At 41.1% G+C, this 20,499-nt stretch overlaps 1 long non-coding RNA gene across 1 annotated transcript; it reads left to right on the forward strand.

Annotated features, from left to right (window-relative positions):
* Positions 1-1,330: 1,330 nt before the first annotated feature.
* On the forward strand, positions 1,331-20,165 carry LOC116977961. The gene is made up of 3 exons (XR_004413343.1): positions 1,331-1,981; positions 20,104-20,107; positions 20,155-20,165. It is a non-coding gene; the product is annotated as an uncharacterized LOC116977961 (long non-coding RNA).
* The last annotated feature ends 334 nt before the right edge of the window (positions 20,166-20,499 follow it).

The following is a 20,499-nucleotide window of genomic DNA, read 5'->3' on the forward strand; positions in this document are numbered from 1 at the left end:
CTGAAGTGAGAGTGCTTTCCCCGTGACATCAAGGCACCATTTGACCAAATACAACACTGCAAATCTTTGGTAAGGCTGAAGTCAGTGGAGGTTAGAGGGAAAATTCTCCAGTGGTTGGAGTCATAACTAACAAGGTGGAAGATAATTGTAATTTGGATATCTATCATCTCACCTCCAGGACATCTCTGCAAGGGTTCCATAATTGGCCAAACATCCTTTAACTGCTTCATCAAATCCATAAATTCTGCTGTACAGTTATAAGTGAAGCTTTTGACATATCAGTATTATGGGAACACTATAAAATGGCAACGGTGGTTCAGAAAATATAGCCTTCACCATCTCAATATAGTCGTGATTGGGAATTATATACCAATTTTCCTATTTACACCCTACACTGGTAATGGAAAAAAAATCATGTTCATAAGTGATAGGAGCAGAATTAGGCCATTTGGCTCATCAAGTCCACTCTGCGATTTCATTATAGCTGATTTATCTTTCCCACTCAACCCCATTCTCCAGCCTTCTCCCCATAACCCTTGACACCCGTACTAATCAAGAATTTATCAATCTCTGCCATAAAAATACCAATTGACTTGGCCTCCAAAGCCTTCTGCAACAATTAATTCCAAAGATTCAACACCTTCCGTGCCTAAAGAAATTCCTTCATATCTCCTTCCGAAAGGTACGTCCTTTTCATTCTGAGGCTATGGACTCTGGTGCTAGACTCTCCCAGTAGTGGAAACATCCTCTCCACATCCACTCTATCCAGGCCTTTCACTCTTTGGTAAGTTTCAATGAGGTCCTCCCCTCACCCATCTAAACTCTACTTTTTCCAAACTCTACAAAATCTCCTTTTATTTCTTCTTTATGTCATGTTCATAGTCATGTTCTTAGTTCTTGGAAGTGAGAAATGTAATGCCTTTGATGCCTTTCTCATCCACTTTAGCATCATAAATTACACTGACTAGAAACTAACACGTCAATGAATGAATTTCATTCCCAGCATCCACTCTCTGTATGTGATTCAACTTTGCTAATTTATGGTTGAACGTGAACCTTCTACAATGAGTTCACCTTATGTGAGAAACTGGAAACACACTTTCATTTTATTGCTTAATGTAAAGTATAAACTATATTAGAAAGATAATGTCCCATCTTAGTTTGCCACAGTTCAATATCCTAAGCTTGAACCTTCTCGTGAAACTTCTTCATTGACTTCATCCCATTGTCACCTCAGAAGTCTGGTTGTTGCTCTTAATTGATCAATATTCAGCTCCATTTGCACTTTACAGATAAAATTGTACTCTGTGTATTCAACATTTAGGCATTTGCTAATAAGTGGTATGTAACATTAGTTAGGCAAAGTCTATCTCCAAGATGAAAAGTAGTCTAACTGTTTTCTTTGGGTATTCAGTATCCCTTATCTTCCTCAAATCCCTCAGTATCAATATATTCAGGGAGCCAATGGCCAGAAATGCCAATATAATAGTGATATAAATGCCAGGGCTGTGAGAGCAGTAATTTAGCAGTGAATAGTTCACCTCCTGAATGAAAGCCACTCCACTACCAATGAAGTATAAGACCAACAAGGTTCATATTGGAGAACACTTCACTTCCTGGGATGGGTAGAGCTGTAACAAATCGTGGGTGGCCCAAAGCATTTATGATAAAGAAATGCACTTGGCTGGTAATCCTATCCACCACTCCATCCAGCAGAGGGATACTGTGGCAGAAACATGCTCTGTACAAAAGAAGCAAGAGGAAAACCCCTTGATTAGTAGCGCCTCTCAAACTCAATCACTTGCGAAGAAAGGTGTAAGCGGACATCATCTCCAAATTCTTATCAAAGTCACACATTGCTCCAAGGTCATGCATGAGGTATCTTGATTTGAACAATAAATTCTAGTCTTGGCAACAAGACCCATATTCGATAATATAAAACAACTCACTGTACCACAAAATGTTTTTGCACTGTGTAACAGTTACAGGAGGAGCCTGAACAAATACGAAGTGTGTGAAAGAAATTAGAACAAAGTACCAAAACGAATAAAGGTGAAGAGAAATGTTATTCTATTACTGGTGTGCCATAATACTTATTTGTGGCGAAAATAATAACTGTAAACAAATAACATTTAATGTGTAGATATAATGGAAGAGGGGAATGGATGGCTATCAACACAGTTTCTCAAAATTAATAAACGTAATTACCTACTACAAAACTAAATGGTGGACAGAAGTCCCAAGTTGTCTTGATGTGTGTGTGATACTGTGTTTCCTAAAGAAGGAAATAGGATTTGCTCAGGAGCATTTACACCCTCTCTTTAACAATAGATAAAGTATTCCATTCCATTCCATTCAACAGAGTCATAGAGTGTGGAAACACACCCTTCGGACCAACTTGTCCACACCGACCAACATGTCCCATCCACACTAGCGGGAAGAGCTGTTGTGGCGCGCGGCTGCGACCCGACTTTTGGAGTTCGGAGGCACCGGCCGCAGACCCGGTGGACGGGAACATCGGGAGCTCGCAGGTCCCTGGTGGGAGACCGCTTTTCCGAGCTCCGCAACGGTGACTTCTCCCGCTGGAATCGTGGGTTTAAGGACATGGAGCCGGGGCCTAACATCGCCCGGCGTGGCTTAAACGGCCTCAGGACTTATCATCGCCCGCCGGGGGCTTTAACATCGGAGCCCCAGTTCGCCTCGACACTGCAGTTGGACTGCTGGACCACGGGGGAAGGAACAAAGGGAAGAGATAAAGACTTTGCCTTCCATCACAGTGAGGAGATGTTGGAGACTCACTGTGATGGATGTTTATGTAAACTGTGTTAAGTGTGGGTCTTGGATTGTTTTGTAATGTAAAAAAACTGTAGAAATTATATTTCATTCAAACCTAGGTTTGAATGACAATAAATTGCATTCTATTCTATAGCCCCACCTGCCTGTGTTTGGCCCATACCCCTCTAAACCTGTCCAATGCATGTAATATCCATATCCAGTCTCCAGGTTAAACAATACAAATTTTTTGTAGCTATCCTCATTTCTTCCACCTTCAACCAAAGCTTTGCCTTCATATTCAGAGTGGAATGAGAGCCGTTTCTTCATGCTCACTGTACCTGGTGACCTACATTGCTTCCCAGTCCTTCAGTGCTGTGGTTTTCAAACTCGTGTCCTTTTTTTCCAATCGCTTGATCTGCCTATGCTTTTATTACCTCCTTTAACATTCCCCCAGTTCTGAGCACATGTGCATCGTCAAGTCTCTTCCCTCTCCTGAGGATCATCAATTGTATGTGATTGTAGTTCTGCTTTTTCCTTTCTTAGTTTCACACATTTTCTTCTTTACTTAAATCCCTTGTTAATGTCATCGTCTCCAACTAATCTTTCATCAGACACCTTTGTTTCAATTTTTCTTTGATTGCTAAGGTCTTATGATGTGCCACGGTATGACTTCCTAAATTAAATTCAATGCATAACCAAAGATTACTGGTATTGATATTTGGTTTATACCCAATGGAAACAAATTTATACTAGTCTAAAACCAACTATGTGCTTCAAAATAGTTCTCATGAGTTAAGTTTATTACATGACAAGTTTCATTCCGTCATGTATTTCAGTTCGGTTTGAATTTTAGCACTGTCTATTGATAGTAAGCCATTCACAGTGCCCAGACACCTAGACCAACAGCTTGGAATTTGCTATGCAATGATATTCACTGAGATCCCAGGTGGTATAGGCATTTATCTTACATTAATTTCTACAACATACAGACAGCAAACAGTTTCTTCAGCTGTTGTCCTAGGAACATTTCCATATTTATATGTTTAAATGACAAAATGCATAAGCACTGTGATACAATTAATGTTAGTTCATTGAATTATAATTTGTGGCAGACTGCCAGAAAATTATGTAATCATACATTAATTCAAATTAACATGCAATTAGCTGCATTATATTATGTTAAAAAATCAATATCTGTCTAATGATTGCATGTAACAAGTGTTAAAATCTTGCAGTGTAGTTAGCGCACAAGACACTGATTATCAGTTGACTTTGATCCCATTTACAGTAGGTATTGCTTCCTGTTCCAGTTCTTTTTCTGCTTCTTCATTGATTTCCAATCCCTCAAGTGGACTCTGAAATGGTTAAAACAACCCAGCAACTCTTGGACTCTGCAATTGGACAGAATATTACACTCACCCTACTTCGCTCAGCCTCATGTTCAAATCAAGAGAATATGTGCAATTTGCAAATTCATGTAAACTTATGCTATCTCCATTAAACACTGCCTGCCTTGCAGGCAACACCTCCGCTTTGGAGTAGGATTGATTTCTGCAGAGTTTAGTTGAATTCAGTTCAGAGATACAGCGCGGAAACAGGCCTTTCGGCCAACTGAATCCACACCAACCAGTGATCCCTGTACATGAACACTAGGGACAATTTACAATTTTACCAAGCCACTTAGCCTGCTAAACTTGTACGTCTTTGGAATGTGGGAGGAAACCAGAGCACCTGGAGGAAACCCCTGCGGTCGCGGGGAGACCGTACAGACCACCCGTAGTCAGGATCGAACTCGGGTGTCTGACGCTGAAAGGGAGCAACTCTACTGCTGTGCTACCTTGCCACCCAGTTGATTTTGTCCTATTTGCTTAAGGTTTTGAGGGGGATTTTACAGGAACAAATCTCAGTGACATGAAATGCAACTTCAATTCTCTTCCTTTTGTCACAAAATTAATCTGATGATCTGCCAGCTCGAGTAAAGCATCTGCTGCCTAACTCATACAATTTGATATGGTAGATCAGCCAAGACTGTTAAAGACATAGACCAGGACAATAGAAGGTGCAGGCAGCTGTCACCTTTTCTGCTGCTGGGAAAACTATGCTCTCCACAGAGTTTGTTTGCAAATCATTTCTGTATACCAAAGATAGGTCAAAGAGATGTGCGCTGACAGAGGAGGTGGTGGAGGCAGGAACAGTAACAGCATTAAAGAGGCATTTGGACCAGTACTTAAATGAGTGAGGCTTGAAGAGATATGGAACTATTGCAGGCAAGTGGGATTAGTACAGATGAGCACAACTACCAGTATAGATACGGTTGACTGAAGAGCCTGTTTCTATGCTGTATCAGTTTATTTATCTCTATTTTGTAGGTTAATTGAAAATTCTGAATTTCTAGATCATAACGTTTAATCGCAATAGATCTGTCCAAGTATGAATATATCACCACTCCTGATTTCCTTCTTTATCCCAACTCTTCACAGAAATAATGTCTTTCAATGTTATTTAATCTTTGCGGTAGTTAATGGCAAGAGCCTTAACAGCATCGAAGTGCAGAGGGATTTTGGAGTCCAGGTCCACAGCTGCCTGACAGTGGCAACACAAGTAAATATAGTGGGAAAGAAGGTGCATGGATTGCTTGTATTCAATGGTCAGGGCCTTGAGTATACGAGTCAGGAAGTCATATTGCAGCTCTAGGCCGCTTTTGGTTTGGTCGCATTTGGTGTATTTCGTGCAGTTCTGGTTGCCCCATTACAGGAAGGATGTGGAGGCTTTGGAGAGGGTGCAGAAGAGCTTACCAGAATGATGGCTGCTCTCGAGAGTATTAGCTATTAGGAGAGCTTGGACAAACTTGGATTGTTTTCTCTGGAGCTTCGGTGGCTGAGGGGAGACCTGATAGAAATATATAAAATTATGCGGGGCATGGATAGGGGTTGACAGACAGAATATATTTCCTCGGGTGGACATGTCAAAATTAGGAGGCATAGCTTTAAGGTGAGAGGAGCAAAGATTAAAGATGTGTGAAGCTAACTTTTTATACAGAGTGATTGGTGTGTGGAAAGCACTGCCAGGGATGTTGGTGGTGGCAAGAGTCAAGAGAGTGTGTAATTGTCATATGTTCTGGCAACCGAACAATGTTATTTTTACTTGCAGAAGCATTGCAGACCAACAACACATAATATATAATACAAAGGTTCAATAGATTAATAACAACAATGTGTGCAAACAAAATCTCTAAAATCTTTAAATTGAAACATATAAGATAAGATTGTTAAGGGCTTGGACACGCTAGAGGCAGGAAACATGTTCCCGATGTTGGGGGAGTCCAGAACCAGGGGCCACAGTTTAAGAATAAGGAGTAAGCCATTTAGAACGGAGACGAGGAAACACTTATTCTCACAGAGAGTGGTGAGTCTGTGGAATTCTCTGCCTCAGAGGGCGGTGGAGGCAGGTTCTCTGGATACTTTCAAGAGAGAGCTAGATAAGGCTCTTAAAAATAGCGGAGTCAGGGGATATGGGGAGAAGGCAGGAATGGGGTACTGATTGGGGCTGATCAGCCATGATCACATTGAATGGCGGTACTGGCTCGAAGGGCCAAATGGCCTACTCCTGCACCTATTGTCTATTTAGGGTAGCCTAAGACAGTCCATGTTTCACAGTTGAGATTAATGTTGTGCAGTGTTCAAGAACCTAACGGTTGTTGAGAAGAAGCTATTCTTGAACCTGGCGGTCACAGTTTTCAGACTCCTCTGTCCTGAAGTGAGAACATGGCCAAGATGGTGTGGGTCTTCGATGATGACTGGCTTCCTTTTTAAGGCCTCACCTCCTATAAGTCGCATCAATGGTGGAGAAAGTCAGTACCCGCGATGGACCTGGCAGTGTCTACCTCTCCCAGTGATCTCCTTCAATCTAGGATGTTTGAGTTGCTGAACCAAGCCGTGATGCAACCAGCAAATGTGCTCTCGGCTGTACATCTGTAGGAGTTCAAGAGACTAGTAGTCGAGAGTAGTGTCTGATACAGAATCGGATAACATAGTGGAATTTAAGAGGCTCTTAGATAGGCACATGAATATGCAGGAGATGGAGGTATATGGATCACGTGAGGCAGATGAGATTAGTTTAACTTGGTCTCATGCTCGGTATCGACATTGGGGGCCAAAGGACCTGTTTCAAAACACCGTTGTATGTTCTACATTCTATCCCATCTCTTTACAAGAAATAAAGACATTTTCTGTACTTAACTCATGCATAATTATTTAGGCTTTGCAGTAGTTCAAAAAAAAAATACCAGGCCAACAGTTGCCATCAGAAATACTGTCTTTCTGGATATTGTGAAGAACAATACCAAAAATAGCACTAATTGGAGTGTTTTTGCCACATTGTAGAGATTTTCCTTGACAGATCATTCCTCTCTGCAGGGAGCCACTCAGATGATGCATGGTATGAATCTAAATGGAAGAAACACTGTTGGAACCACACAGGCCAACATCCTTTCACTTCGCTGATATCAATCAGGAGGGAAGAAAATGAGTTCATTTTAGCCAAGTACACAGTCAGAGAAGCATAGAGTAAATTGCACACTGAATAATAAAGGTTTCCTATTCAGCTACTCACTCATCATGTTTTCCTTGCAAAATATTGTTGCATAATATTGAGGAGGGAGACTAATAGCAGAAATAATAATGGTTTCCATGTTAACTTTTCACCTCAGTGGGTAGAAGGGTATCAGTCGGGAGGCAGGGAATGCATTCCTACATGCACTCAACATGAACTCCATCATAGCCAGCATTGAGTCACAGATTCTTTGAGTCATAGAATGATACAGCATGCAGCCCACCATCTGTGTCAACTAGCAAATATTCATCTTTTATGCTAATACTATCTGAACCCAAATTATTATCTCTGTTTTGCCATAAACTCTTCCCAAGACCGAGATTTTACTACTCGTCTGAACACAACAGGGGCAATTTAATGAAGCCAATTAACCTTCAATTCTTTGGGAGGTGGGAGTACTCATGCGTTTATGGGGAGATTGTGAAAACTCCACAGGGACAGCACTTGAGATCAGGATCGTACCCGTAACGCTGGAGCTGTGACGCAGCAACTCTACGAGCTGCAACATTGTGCCGTGGTATCGCCGTGAAACAGATTGCTGCCAAAATACGCTCTGATGTTGGGTCTGAGATTCTTACCTGAAAATCCATTGTTTACAAAGACCCAGTAAGAGATATCTCCAAAATCCAATGCTATAAAATCAGAAATGAAACACTTTATCTTTTCTGCTCAAGGGAGTAGTTGAATCAGTGTTGTGTGCTTTCCTTCACTCCATCATACTCTGCAATATTTATCCACATGCATCCCACCATGAACCTTAATATTCAATAGACAATAGACAATAGGTGCAGGAGTAGGCCATTCGCCCTTTGAGCCAGCACTGCCATTCAATGTGATAATGGCTGATCATCCACAATCAGTACCCCGTTCCTGCCTTCTCCCCATATGCCCTGACTCTGCTATTTTTAAGAGCCCTATCAAACTCTCTCTTGAAAGTATCCAGAGAACCGGCTTCCACCACCCTCTGAGGTAGAGAATTCCACAGACTCACAACTCTCTGTGAAAAAGTGTTTCCTCATCTCCGTTCTAAATGCCTTACCCCTTATTCTTAAACTGTGGCCCCTGGTTCTGGACTCCCCCAACATCGGGAACATGTTTCCTGCCTCGAGTGTGTCCAAACCCTTAATAATCTTATATGTTTCAATAAGATCCCCTCTCATCCTTCTAAATTCCAGAGTACACAAGCCCAGCCGCTCCATTCTTTCAGCATATGACAGTCCCGCCATCCCGGGAATTAACCTTGTGAACCTACTCTGCACTCCCTCAATAGCAAGAATGTCCTTCCTCAAATTAGGAGACCCAAACTGCACACAATACTCCAGTTTGTCACCTCAATATTCACTCTATTATGCCCTCCGTTAGACACTGCTTCATAGCCTCCAGTGTGTACTTCCCATGGATCCAACATACACTCCAACATGGCCTCCAATATAGCCTCCAACATGCACCCAGCATGTAACGAACATTCACTCCATCATGACTTCCAATATGCACCCAATATTCACCTCTATATATGTCTCAATGTTCACCTCAAAGTGCAACTCAACATGCATCCAAATTGGTCTTCAACATGACCAATGTGTCTTTTTGATAGATTTATTGAGCAGTGGTGGCAATCTCTATCAACATAAATCAGGCTCCTGTTGTGAACCTGGGATCCTGATTAAAGATTCATTGTTGTTGTGTGGATTTTGTTAGGGCCAGTCAGAACAATCAGATTGTAGCCTCTACTCTCCATTTGAATCTCGGTTTCTTGCCTCATATCCAATCATGGATTTTCTCCCCTTTCACAAATTCAGGATCAACTTCCCTTTCCAATCAAAGCTCCAATTTTCCTGACTAACGACACTCCTTTCTCTTGCCAGATGGGGCTTCTCCTTAATGTTAACCAAACACTCTCTCCTGACTTGACCTCTAGTTCTGCAGTCAATCACCACAAATGTCCTCTTTAAATTGCAAATCTCAATTTTTGTAACTATTTCTCATAATATTCCTTGAAATATAGACGGATACCATTTGACCCATTGAATCCACGGGATCTCTCAATGCAGTCTCACTCTCTGCCTGTAATTTATTCTCTTTCTATTAATTACCCAAATTCTACCACCGTCTATCTACACTATGAGTGGTAGCCAATTAACCGAGCAACAATGTGTCTTTGGAATTCGTGAACAAAACAGAGCAGTTGGAGAATTCAGAGCGAATGTGCAAACTCTGCATGGACAGCATGCAGATGATACTGTGAAATAGCCACATTGCCTGCAGCTTCATTTAAGGACCTGTTCCTCATAGAGTGATAGTCATAGAGTCATACAACAAGGAAACAGGCCGATCAGCACAACTAGCCCATGCCAGCCAAGATGCTCCATCTAAGCGAGTCCCATTTGCCCGCATTTGGTCCATATCACTCCAAACTTTTCCTATCCATGTAGCTATCCAAGTGCCTTTTAAATGTTGTTGTGCTATATTACTCCATGTTCTATGATTCTCAAGTGACCCAGTTATTGCCAACATTATCTGTTTTATCTGCACCACACCCCTCCTCCTCTCATTCTCATCACCAGGCCACCAGCTAGATTAAACATTCAACCAGCTGCCAGGTAGGAAATAGATCAAAAATATATTAATGAGCTCCTGATTTTACATTAAGCAGGACCTAACCTTGGCTTGCTGGATTTGTTTGGCATTTTTGGTGCATACCTACACGTGGTTATATCAGACAACTTAAATTGGTGATAATCTGAAACTTTCATCTTCAAGTTCAAGTTCAAGTGAGTTTATTGTCATGTGTCCCTGATTGGTATAGAGTGAGAACTGCAGGGGGCTGAGCACTCATTAGTATAGAGTGAGTACAGCAGGGGGCTGAGCACTCATTAGTATAGAGTGAGTACAGCAGGGGGCTGAGCACTCATTAGTATAGAGTGAGTACAGCAGGGGGCTGAGTGCCGACACCCGCCCTTGAAAAAGATGGCGGAGGAGCGCCGCCGCGGGGCTCCCGTGTGGAAGGGAGAGAGGGACTAGGAGTTGGCGGTTGGCATAAACTGGTTTGTGACTGGATCAAATGGCAACTCAAGTAGGATTAGAGGATGACGAAGGTCAAGATGATAGGGTTTATGGTGACTGGACGTCAGTGTCTAGTCGGAGATTAGGGAGGAATCAAGGAGAAGGAGGAATCAGGCAAAACGAGCTCAGCCAAAACAGCAAAAGGAGTTTTGAAGGGAACAGTTCAGAAGAGGATAGGAGAACGGTTCGGAAAAAGGTTGAAAGGAAGGAGGTTAAAATAATACTGAAATTTAGAAAGGAAGATGAGCATGTCAATTTAAGTCCGATAGCTTTATCCAGGGAGCTAAAGAAGAAGGTAGGAGAGGTGGAAACAGCTAAGATTTTGAGAGACGGGAACTTGTTAATAATATGTAAAACGGAAGAGCAGAAAAATAAGGCTCTGAAGATTGAAAGTGTTTGCAAGAAGATGGTTAGTGAAAGAAAGACTCTGGGTGAGAGTAGAAGGGGAGTAATAACAGGTATTCTGGTAGATGAAGACCTGGAGAAACTCAAACGGAGTATTTTTGGTGGCCAGGTGAGTGTAGCTAAGAGATTGTTAAGGACAGTGGAGGGTAAGAGGGTAGAGAGCTTGTCTGTGCTTCTGGAGTTTCAGCAGACTGAACTACCAGAAAAAGTGAGAATCGGATGCATGATCTTTCCCGTGAGGCCTTATATCCCTCCACCGCTCCGATGTTATAAATGCCAGAGGTATGGACATATAGCAGCGGTGTGTAAGGGGAATCAGAGGTGTCCCAAGTGTGGAGGAGAGCATAGATTTGAAGAGTGCAGAGAAAATATGCAGGATAAATGCTGCAATTGCGGAGGACCGCATAGGGTAACGTATGGGGGATGTGAAGTCAGGAAGAGGGCTGTGGAGATTCAGCAAGTGAAAACAGTAAGTAACATAAGCTACTCAGAGGCAGTGAAGAAGGTGAAAGGACAAAGGGGAAGAGTGGATATTAATGGGAGAGAGAATCATCCGTTTTTGAGATCAGAGGAAAGTCAAGCAGTCAAAACTCACCCAGAACTGACAGCTGATAAGCTAATTGTTTTCATTGCATATGTAATCAACTGTACTGATCAGGTTAAACACAAAACAGAAAAAATAAAAATAATTGTTAAAGGAGCAGAGAAGTTTTTGGGTTTAAAAGAAGTATCATGGGAGAGTATCAATAAAAAGCTTGAAGGAGATGGAAGGGAGGAAGGTTCTGGTGATAGGTCAAATTGATTATATTACAATGGAACGCAAGGAGCATAATAGCAAATGGACAAGAGTTTAAAGGATTCATTAAAGAGTTAAAGAAGAAACCAGACGTCATATGTATTCAAGAGAGCTGGCTTAAGCCTTCATTAGACTTTGTCATCAAAGGTTATGATAGTATCCGTAGAGATAGGGGGGAGGGAAGTGGAGGGGGGTGTGTAATATTTATAAAGCAAGGAATACAGAATAGATTGTTGGTGAAAGGAACAGAATTAGAATATTTAGTGGTGGAAATTTGGATAAGAGAAGGTAAGGTTAAAATTGTTAATTTTTATAATCCGTGTAAAAGGCTTTCATTGGAGTTGATGGATGAACTTGCTGGGTATTTAGGGGGGAAAGTTATATGTTGTGGTGATTTTAACGCTCATAGCACGTTGTGGGATGATTCTAATGATGAAAATGGGATGGTGATTGAGGATTTAATGGAGAAGAATAACCTGGTGTGTCTTAATGATGGAAGTGGGACACGAATCAACATCAGAACAGGGTCAGAATCAGCCATAGACCTCACACTAGTGTCAGACTCATTGGCGGGTGTTTGTTCATGGGAAGTAATTCGAAGAACAACGGTAGGAAGTGACCACTACCCGATAGAAATAGTAGTAGGAGTGAGTTTAGAGGAGTATAATACAGAGAGAATACAAAAGTGGTCTTTTAGTGGTGCGGATTGGGAGAAGTTTAAGACTATTAGTGATCAAGAAATGGAAAAAATTGATATTTATGAAGATGTGGATAATTTAAATATTTCTGTTTGCAAAGCCATTTTAGAGGCAGCAACAAAGTCCATTAAGAGGAAAGGAGGTAAGCACACAAAAAGAGCGTACCATGGTGGACTAAGGAATGTGACAAAGCAATTAAGTGTCGAAATAAAGCTTTTAAAATTTTGAAAAGAAATCATAATTTTCAGAATCTTATTGAATACAAAAGGTTGCAAGCAAGTGTAAGAAGAGTAATAAAAAATGCAAAGAGGGAATTTTGGAGGACATTTTGTAACTCAGTGGGAAGGGAGACAAAAGTAGGTCAAGTTTGGGGAATGATAAGGAGAATGAAAGGAATTAAAAGAGAATACAAATATCCAATCCTAACTGACGGTGAAATTACAGCAGTGAAAGACGAAGAGAAAGCAGAGATGTTGGCAAAATCCTTTGCTAAAATTCACAGTTCAGACACTGTTAGTGAAGAAGGAAGAAAAGGAAAAGAAAATACCATAGTAGAGAATAGACAGGTAATACGACATGAGGAAGACACTAACGATGTTCTAAACAAACCATTCACAAAGACAGAATTCAACCGAGCTCTTAGAAAAACCAAGATGTCAGCACCAGGTAAAGATCAGATTTGTTACACCATGTTAAACCATCTCAGTGAAACATCCAAGGATTTTTTGTTAGAATTTTATAATAAAGTGTGGGAGGGTGGGAAATTACCGCAAAGGTGGAAGGAGGCAGTAGTAATCCCAATAGGAAAGCCAGGTAAAGATCTGACAAACCCAGGGAATTATAGGCCTATTGCATTAACATCCAACATATGTAAAGTAATGGAAAAAATGGTAAATGAAAGGTTAACATATTATGTAGAAAATAAAGGATATTTATCCAATTACCAGAGTGGTTTTAGGAAGGGGAGAAACACCATGGATCCAGCTATATGTTTAGAACATGAAATTAGGAGAGCACAAATTAATAGAGAAAGTGTAGTAGCTGTATTTTTTGATATTGAGAAAGCATATGATATGATGTGGGGAGAAGGGTTATTAGTGAAACTAGGTAAATTGGGGATTAAAGGTCGTATATTTAAATGGATTAAGGATTTTTTATTTGGGAGGTCAATACAAGTACGAGTTGGAAATCAATACTCAGGAACATTAGATATTGTAAATGGAACACCTCAAGGGAGCATAATAAGTCCTTTACTATTTTTAGTAATGATAAATGATGTGTATGATGAAATTGTAAATGAAATGGGAGTTTCACTGTTTGCGGATGATGGGGCAATCTGGAAAAGGGGGAGAAATGTGAAGTTTATTGTGCAGAAACTACAGAGGGCTATAATAAAGGTACAAGAGTGGTCTTATAAATGGGGATTCAAATTTTCTGTGGAAAAGACAAAGATAATGTTTTTTACTAGGAAGGAAATTGGTAGTGAGGTTAAACTAAAATTATATAACCAGGAATTGGAGAGAGTAAAATACTATAAATTTTTAGGTTTATGGTTTGATGAGAGGATTACGTGGATAGTTCATATTCAGAAAGTAGTGGACAAATGTAAGAAGATACTTAATGTAATGAGATGTTTAGTTGGATGTGATTGGGGGGCAGGTAGGAAAGCTTTGAAGGCTATATACAATGGGTTAATTAGATCTGTGTTAGATTATGGTTGTGTGGTGTATGGGTCCGCATCAAGTACTTCTCTTAAGAAAATAGACAACATTCAATATCAGGCATTGAGAATATGTACAGGTGCAATAAAAACAACTCCAACAGCAGCATTACAGGTTGAAATGGGGGAGATGCCTCTAGAGATGAGAAGGATACAGCTTTCATTAAATTACTGGATTAACCTACAGGGCCAGAGTCAAGAACACCCAGCACAAGTTACTATCAAACCATGCTGGGAAAAGGAGAGAAGGGAAACAAAAAGTTTTGGATGGACAGTGACCCAGAGAGCAGTACAAATCGGCATAGCACAATTAAATGTGGTTCCAACAGTTCCATTACCTTCAATTCCACCTTGGATACTTCCAGATGCAACAGTAGACTTTACAACATTAGAACAGGAAAACAAGGAAAAACAACATAGGTATAATTCAGTCATCATACAGGAATACATTGACAGATACTACAGTTTTGTCCAAATTTATACAGATGCATCAAAAGATTCAGTAGATAAAGTAGGAGTAGCATTTATTGTACCAGAATTTCACATCAAAGTAGGGAAGAGGATCAATAATGAGGTATCAGTATACACAGGTGAAATGATTGCAATATTGTTAGCGGTACAGTGGGTCGAGGATACTAGGCCTTTAAGGACAGTTATTTGCTCAGATTCAGGTTTAGCAATAAAGAGTTTACAGCACAGCCATTCAGACAGTAGACCAGACATTTTGATTGAAATACAACAAACACTATTCAGAATTCAAATGATGGGGCTTACAGTCATATTTTTATGGGTACCAGCACACATTGGCATTAGAGGAAACGAAATGGCAGATAAGGTAGCAAAAGAGGTAGCAAAAAGAAGTAAAATTGATTTAAGTATTAACATAGGTAAAACTGAAATCAAAGACATTATTAAGCAAAGACTGAAGGAAAGATGGCAAAAGCAATGGGATGAAGAGCGGAAAGGACGGTGGTTCTACAAAGTCCAGAGGAAAGTGGGAGAAATGAGATGTGCAGGAAAAAACAGAAAAGAGGAGACAGTAATCTCAAGAATTAGATTTGGACACACTGGTCTGAACAGTACACTTTTTATAATAGGCAAGCATAATACAGGTAGATGTGAATACTGTGGGCAAGAAGAGACAATAGAGCATGTCATTGTACATTGTGAGAGGTATGAGGAGGAGAGAGAACGGATGAGTGAGCAGTTCAGAAAAGAAAGAATACAATTTGATTTGGTAGATATTTTGCAAGGAAGTTCATATAAGTGCTATCAAATCCTGTTGCATTTTCTTAGGGTAACCAATTTGTTCGGAAGGATATAGGTTATTAGTATATGTAATGGTGTTGTTTGATCCACACTCCATGCCAGTTGGTGGCGGTAATGCACCAAAAAAGTTGTTTGCCAACCGCCAAAAAACACCACATAGAAGAAGAAGAAGAAGTCATGTGTCCCTGTATAGGACAATGAAATTCTTGCTTTGCTTCAGCACACAGAACATAGTAGGCATTGACTACAAAACAGATCAGTGTGTCCATATACCATGATATAAATATATACACACATGAATAATAAACTGATAAAGTGCAAATAACAGAAAGTGGTTATTAATTAATAATCAGAGTTTTGTCCGAGCCAGGTTTAATAGCCTGATGGCTGTGGGGAAGTAGCTTTTCCTGAACCTGGTTGTTGCAGTCTTCAGGCTCCTGTACCTTCTACATGAAGGTAGCAGGGAGATGAGTGTGTGGCCAGGATGGTGTGGGTCTTTGATGATACTGCCAGCCTTTTTGAGGCAGCGACTGCGATAAATTCCATCGATGGAAGGAAGGTAAGAGCCGATGATGGACAGGGCAGTGTTTACTACTTTTTGTAGTCTTTTCCTCTCCAGGGCGCTCAAATTGCCGAACCGAGCCACGATGCAACCGGTCAGCATGCTCTCGACTGTGCACCTGTAGAAGTTAGAGAGAGTCTTCCTTGACAAACCAACTAGGTTCATCAGCTGGATGTGGGAAATTATTTATATTGAAAGTGCGATGGCACAATGGCACAGCAGTAGAATTCCTGCTATCCAGCGCCAGAGACCCGGGTTCGATCCTGATTATGGGTGTGTCTGTAGAGAGTTTGTACGTTCTCCCGATGATAGCATGGATTTTCCCCGGGTGCTCCGGTTTCCTCCCACACTCGAAAAAAGTATAGATTTGCAGGTTAATTGGCTTCGGTAAAATTGTCCGTAGTGTGGAGGATATTGCTGGTAGGCACAGACTAGGTGGGCTGAAGGACCAGTTTCCACACTGTATCTCTAAAGTCTAAAGTCCATCATGTTTTTTTTTTCATTTTAGATCCGCTCATTTTTCTTTCTCTTATAAGGCACCACGTATATAACAGCGCTATCCTCCACACTAGGAACAATTTTACCAAAGCCAATTAACCTGCAAACCTGTATGTCTATGGTTCAGTTTTTGATCACAATATCAATATTGCCAGTTGCTGGTGGCCTATCAACCAATGCTTCCATGAAGAACGGAACCAGGCAACAGTACTAACTTTACACAAACGTGGGACTATAACAACATTTAAAAAACATCTGGACAGGTACATGGATAGAAAAGGTTTAGAGGGATGTGGGCCAAACGCGAGCAAGTGGGACTAGTGTAGATGGGGCATCTTGGTTGGCATGGGCAGGTTGGGCAGAAGTGCTGTTTGACTCTATGACTATGATTCTATGACTTATATGACACCTCTCATGACATGTTAGTGTAGACAAATATTATAACTTAGCTGAAATATTGATGCACATGCATGTATCAATCACACAACAGCCAGAAGGAAACTAAACCTAAAGCATTTGTCCAATTTATTTGCCTTTTAGAGCTGAACTTGTTGTATTTATCTGCATGATAAATATTGTTCTATCCCTCGCCCTCACTTTGGTAAATCCGACCATACTGTGATGCTGCTTCTTCCTGCCTACAGGCAGCAATTGAAGAGCGCACCCCCTGAGGTGAGTACTGTACAGAGCTGGTCGGGGAGGGGGAGAGGAACAACTCCAGGACTGTTTGGAGTCTGTATACTGGGCAATGTTCAGGGACTCGGCAACTGACCTGGATGAATACGCCACAGCCGTTACAGACTTCATAAAGAAATGTGTGGAGGACTGCATCCCAACAAAAACCTTCCGAGTGTTTCTTAACCAGAAGCCTTGGATGAACCATAAGATTCGCACTCTTCTGAAGTCCAGATCCCAGGCATTCAGGTCTGATGATACAGTGGTCGACATGAAGTCCAGATACGACCTTGATAAGGCCATCAAAAAGGCCAAAAGGGACTTCTGCTCCAAGCTGGAGGATGAGACGGATGTACGGCAACTGTGGCAGAGACTGAATGCAATCACCTCCTACAAGGCGAAATCAAGAGGCAGCTCAATTGTCAGCGAAACATCACTCCCTGACAAGCGCAATCCTTTTTACGCACGCTTTGACAGGGAGAACACTGATGTGCCTTCCAAAGCCCCCATTCGCCATGATGGTATTTCAGTCACAGTCACAGAGGCCGACGTCAGAAGATCCTTCAGGGGGGTGAACCCTCGGAAAGCGCCTGGACCTGATGGTATAACCGGGCATGTTTTAAAAACCTGTGCGGACCAACTGGCTGGAGATTTTACGGACATTTTCAAACTCTCACTTCTGAGGTCTGAGGTTCCACTTGCTTTAAAAGGGCATCAATAATACCGGTGCCCAAGAAGAGCAAGGTGACGTGCCTCAATGACTATCGACCAGTGGCACTAACGTCTGTGGTGATGAAGTGCTTTGAGAGGCTGATTATGGCGCATATCAACTCCTACCTCGACAAGAACCTCAACCCACTGCATTTCACTTACCGCCACAACAGATCTGTGAACCAAACTGTGAACTATAACAGCCTTTTGCATTTTATCTGTTTATTTATGTGTATATATATGGTCTTTGCTATATAGACACACGGAACTGTTCTGTATTTATGCTTTCTATATTCTGTTGTGCTGCAGCAAACAAGAATTTTATTGTCCTATCTGGGACACATGACAATAAACTCTCTTGACTTGAACTCTCCTGACTTGACATGATTGTCGACCACAGAAATATACATCAGGGAACAAGAAAAACTAATCAGGACCTATACATTCTCCACCATATAGATTTGCCTCTCATTTCAATTAAATTAAGGACTAATTTGTTATTCAATGCTGAATGTTATACCTAATCTCTTGCCCATCCTAAATAAATTTGGTTGCAAAACTAGGTGTATTTTTTTCAAAATGTAGTGTTTATACTATTCAGTTGGTGCAACGATAGTTAGAATGTCAGTGATGGGAGGCCATCTTATGTGCATAATCTACCACATAAGAGTAAAAACATCATGCTAACTAATGCCCTTTATTTAAATGAGGTATTGCTTTCTCTTTAATTTACATAACAAACAACTTTTGCACATAAAAATTGATATTTCCAAATATTAATTTGGTTGAAGTGTTGCATACTGTTCTGGTCGCTCCATTATAGGTAGGATGTGGAGGCTTTGGAATGGGTGCTGAAGAGCCTCAACAATATGAGGCCTGGATTGGGTGGCATTAGCTACAAGGAGACGTTGGTTAGACTTGGACTGTTTTCTCTGGAACGCTGGAGGCTAAGAGGAGACCCAACAGAGTAGAATTCTGAGAGGTAGAAATAGGGTAGGCAGTCAGAATATTTTGCAATGGTACTATTGTGTAGTGGGCATAGCTTTGAGGTAGAGCAGTGAAGTCTAAAGGAGAAGTGCAGGGCAAATTGTTTACACTGACCTAGTGGGTGCCTGGAACGCCTTGCCAGGGGTGATGGTGATGGCAGATATGACAGTGGTGTTTAAGAGGCTTTGAGTAGCGCCCCTGTCCCACTTAGGGAACCTGAACAGAAACCTCTGGAGACTTTGCGCCCCACCCAAGGTTTCCGTGCAGTTCCCGGAGGTTGCAGGTGGTTGCAGGTAGTGGAAGCAGGTAGGGAGACTGACAAAAACCCCGGGAACCTCCGGGAACCTTGGGTGGGGCGCAAAGACTCCAGAGGTTTCCATTCAGGTTTCCTAAGTGGGACAGGGGCATAAGGCACATGGATATGCATGGATTTGAGGGATGTGGATCATGTTCAAGTAGAGGAGATTAGTATTACTTGGCATAAAGTTCGGTATCAATAGTGCGGGCCGAAGGGCCCGTTCCTGTGCTACACTTTCCTATGTTCTATTATTTTGAATGAAGGAAAAATAAGAACAAAAATGAAATCCTCAATACATAGTTCAGTTTGTATTAAAAATCATTGCATTTTTGGATTTGCAAGAGAGAAAAAATTGCAATCGCGATAATAAATAGAAACAAAGATTCCACAGACGTTTCATACTCTCTTATGATTTATTTCTGCTCCCTTATGCTATTATTTATTAGATTGTAATTAAAAACTGAGAAAGCCTCATTGAAAACACAAATAATACTCCATGACTGATAAATATTTGTAGCATACAAATCAGGAGGTAAATGAAGCAGATTATAATCATCTTGAAATATAATGTAATTTTGAATTGATATTTATACCGTGTCCAGCCTTTGTTCAGTCTATTAGTTTAGACACCAGTTAGTTTAAATAATTGCAGGAAAATTGTGTGTTAAAAAAAATGACAATAAGAAGAATGAAAAGGATTTTTAAAAGTTACTCTGTTGAAGCTGACACAAAGAATCTCCTCATAGTGAAAACCTAACACTGTATATAATATTAGAAAAATGTAGATCCAGAATAACATGTATCAATTTACACAACTGTGACTATGGTATCACATGCTTTATAGAAGCTTTGTGACAAATGTAAACTCCAATGACTGCACACAGAGCCTACTCTGGCACCCAGAGTAGGCAAATCAAGGACCAGAGGACATAGGTTTAAGGTGAAGGGAAAAAGATTTCATAGGAATCTGAGGGGTAACTTGTTCACACAAAGGGTGGTGAGTGTTTGGACAGGCTGCCAGAGGACGTAGTTGAGGCTGGTACTATCCCTGTTTAAGAAACAATTAGACAAGTACATGGATAGAAGTTAAACACAAAAAGCTGTAGTAACTCAGCGGGACAGGCAGCATCTCTGGAGAGAAGGAATGGGTGCGTTTCGGGTCGGGTTGAGAAGAAGGATCTCGACCCGAAACGTCACCCATTCCTTCTCTCCAGAGATGCTGCCTGTCCCGCTGAGTTACTTTAGCTTTTTGTGTCTATCTCCGGTTTAAACCAGCATCTGCAGTTCCATCTTATACAAGTGCATGGATAGGACAGGTTTGGAGGGATATGGACCAATCGCGAGCAGGTGGGACTAGTGTAGCTGGCACATGTTGGCCGGTGTTGGCAAGTTGGGCCGGAGGGCCTGTTTCCACGCTGTATCACTCTATGA

The sequence above is a fragment of the Amblyraja radiata genome, chromosome 10 (assembly GCF_010909765.2).
Source record: "Amblyraja radiata isolate CabotCenter1 chromosome 10, sAmbRad1.1.pri, whole genome shotgun sequence".
NCBI classification, from domain to species: Eukaryota; Metazoa; Chordata; class Chondrichthyes; order Rajiformes; family Rajidae; genus Amblyraja; species Amblyraja radiata.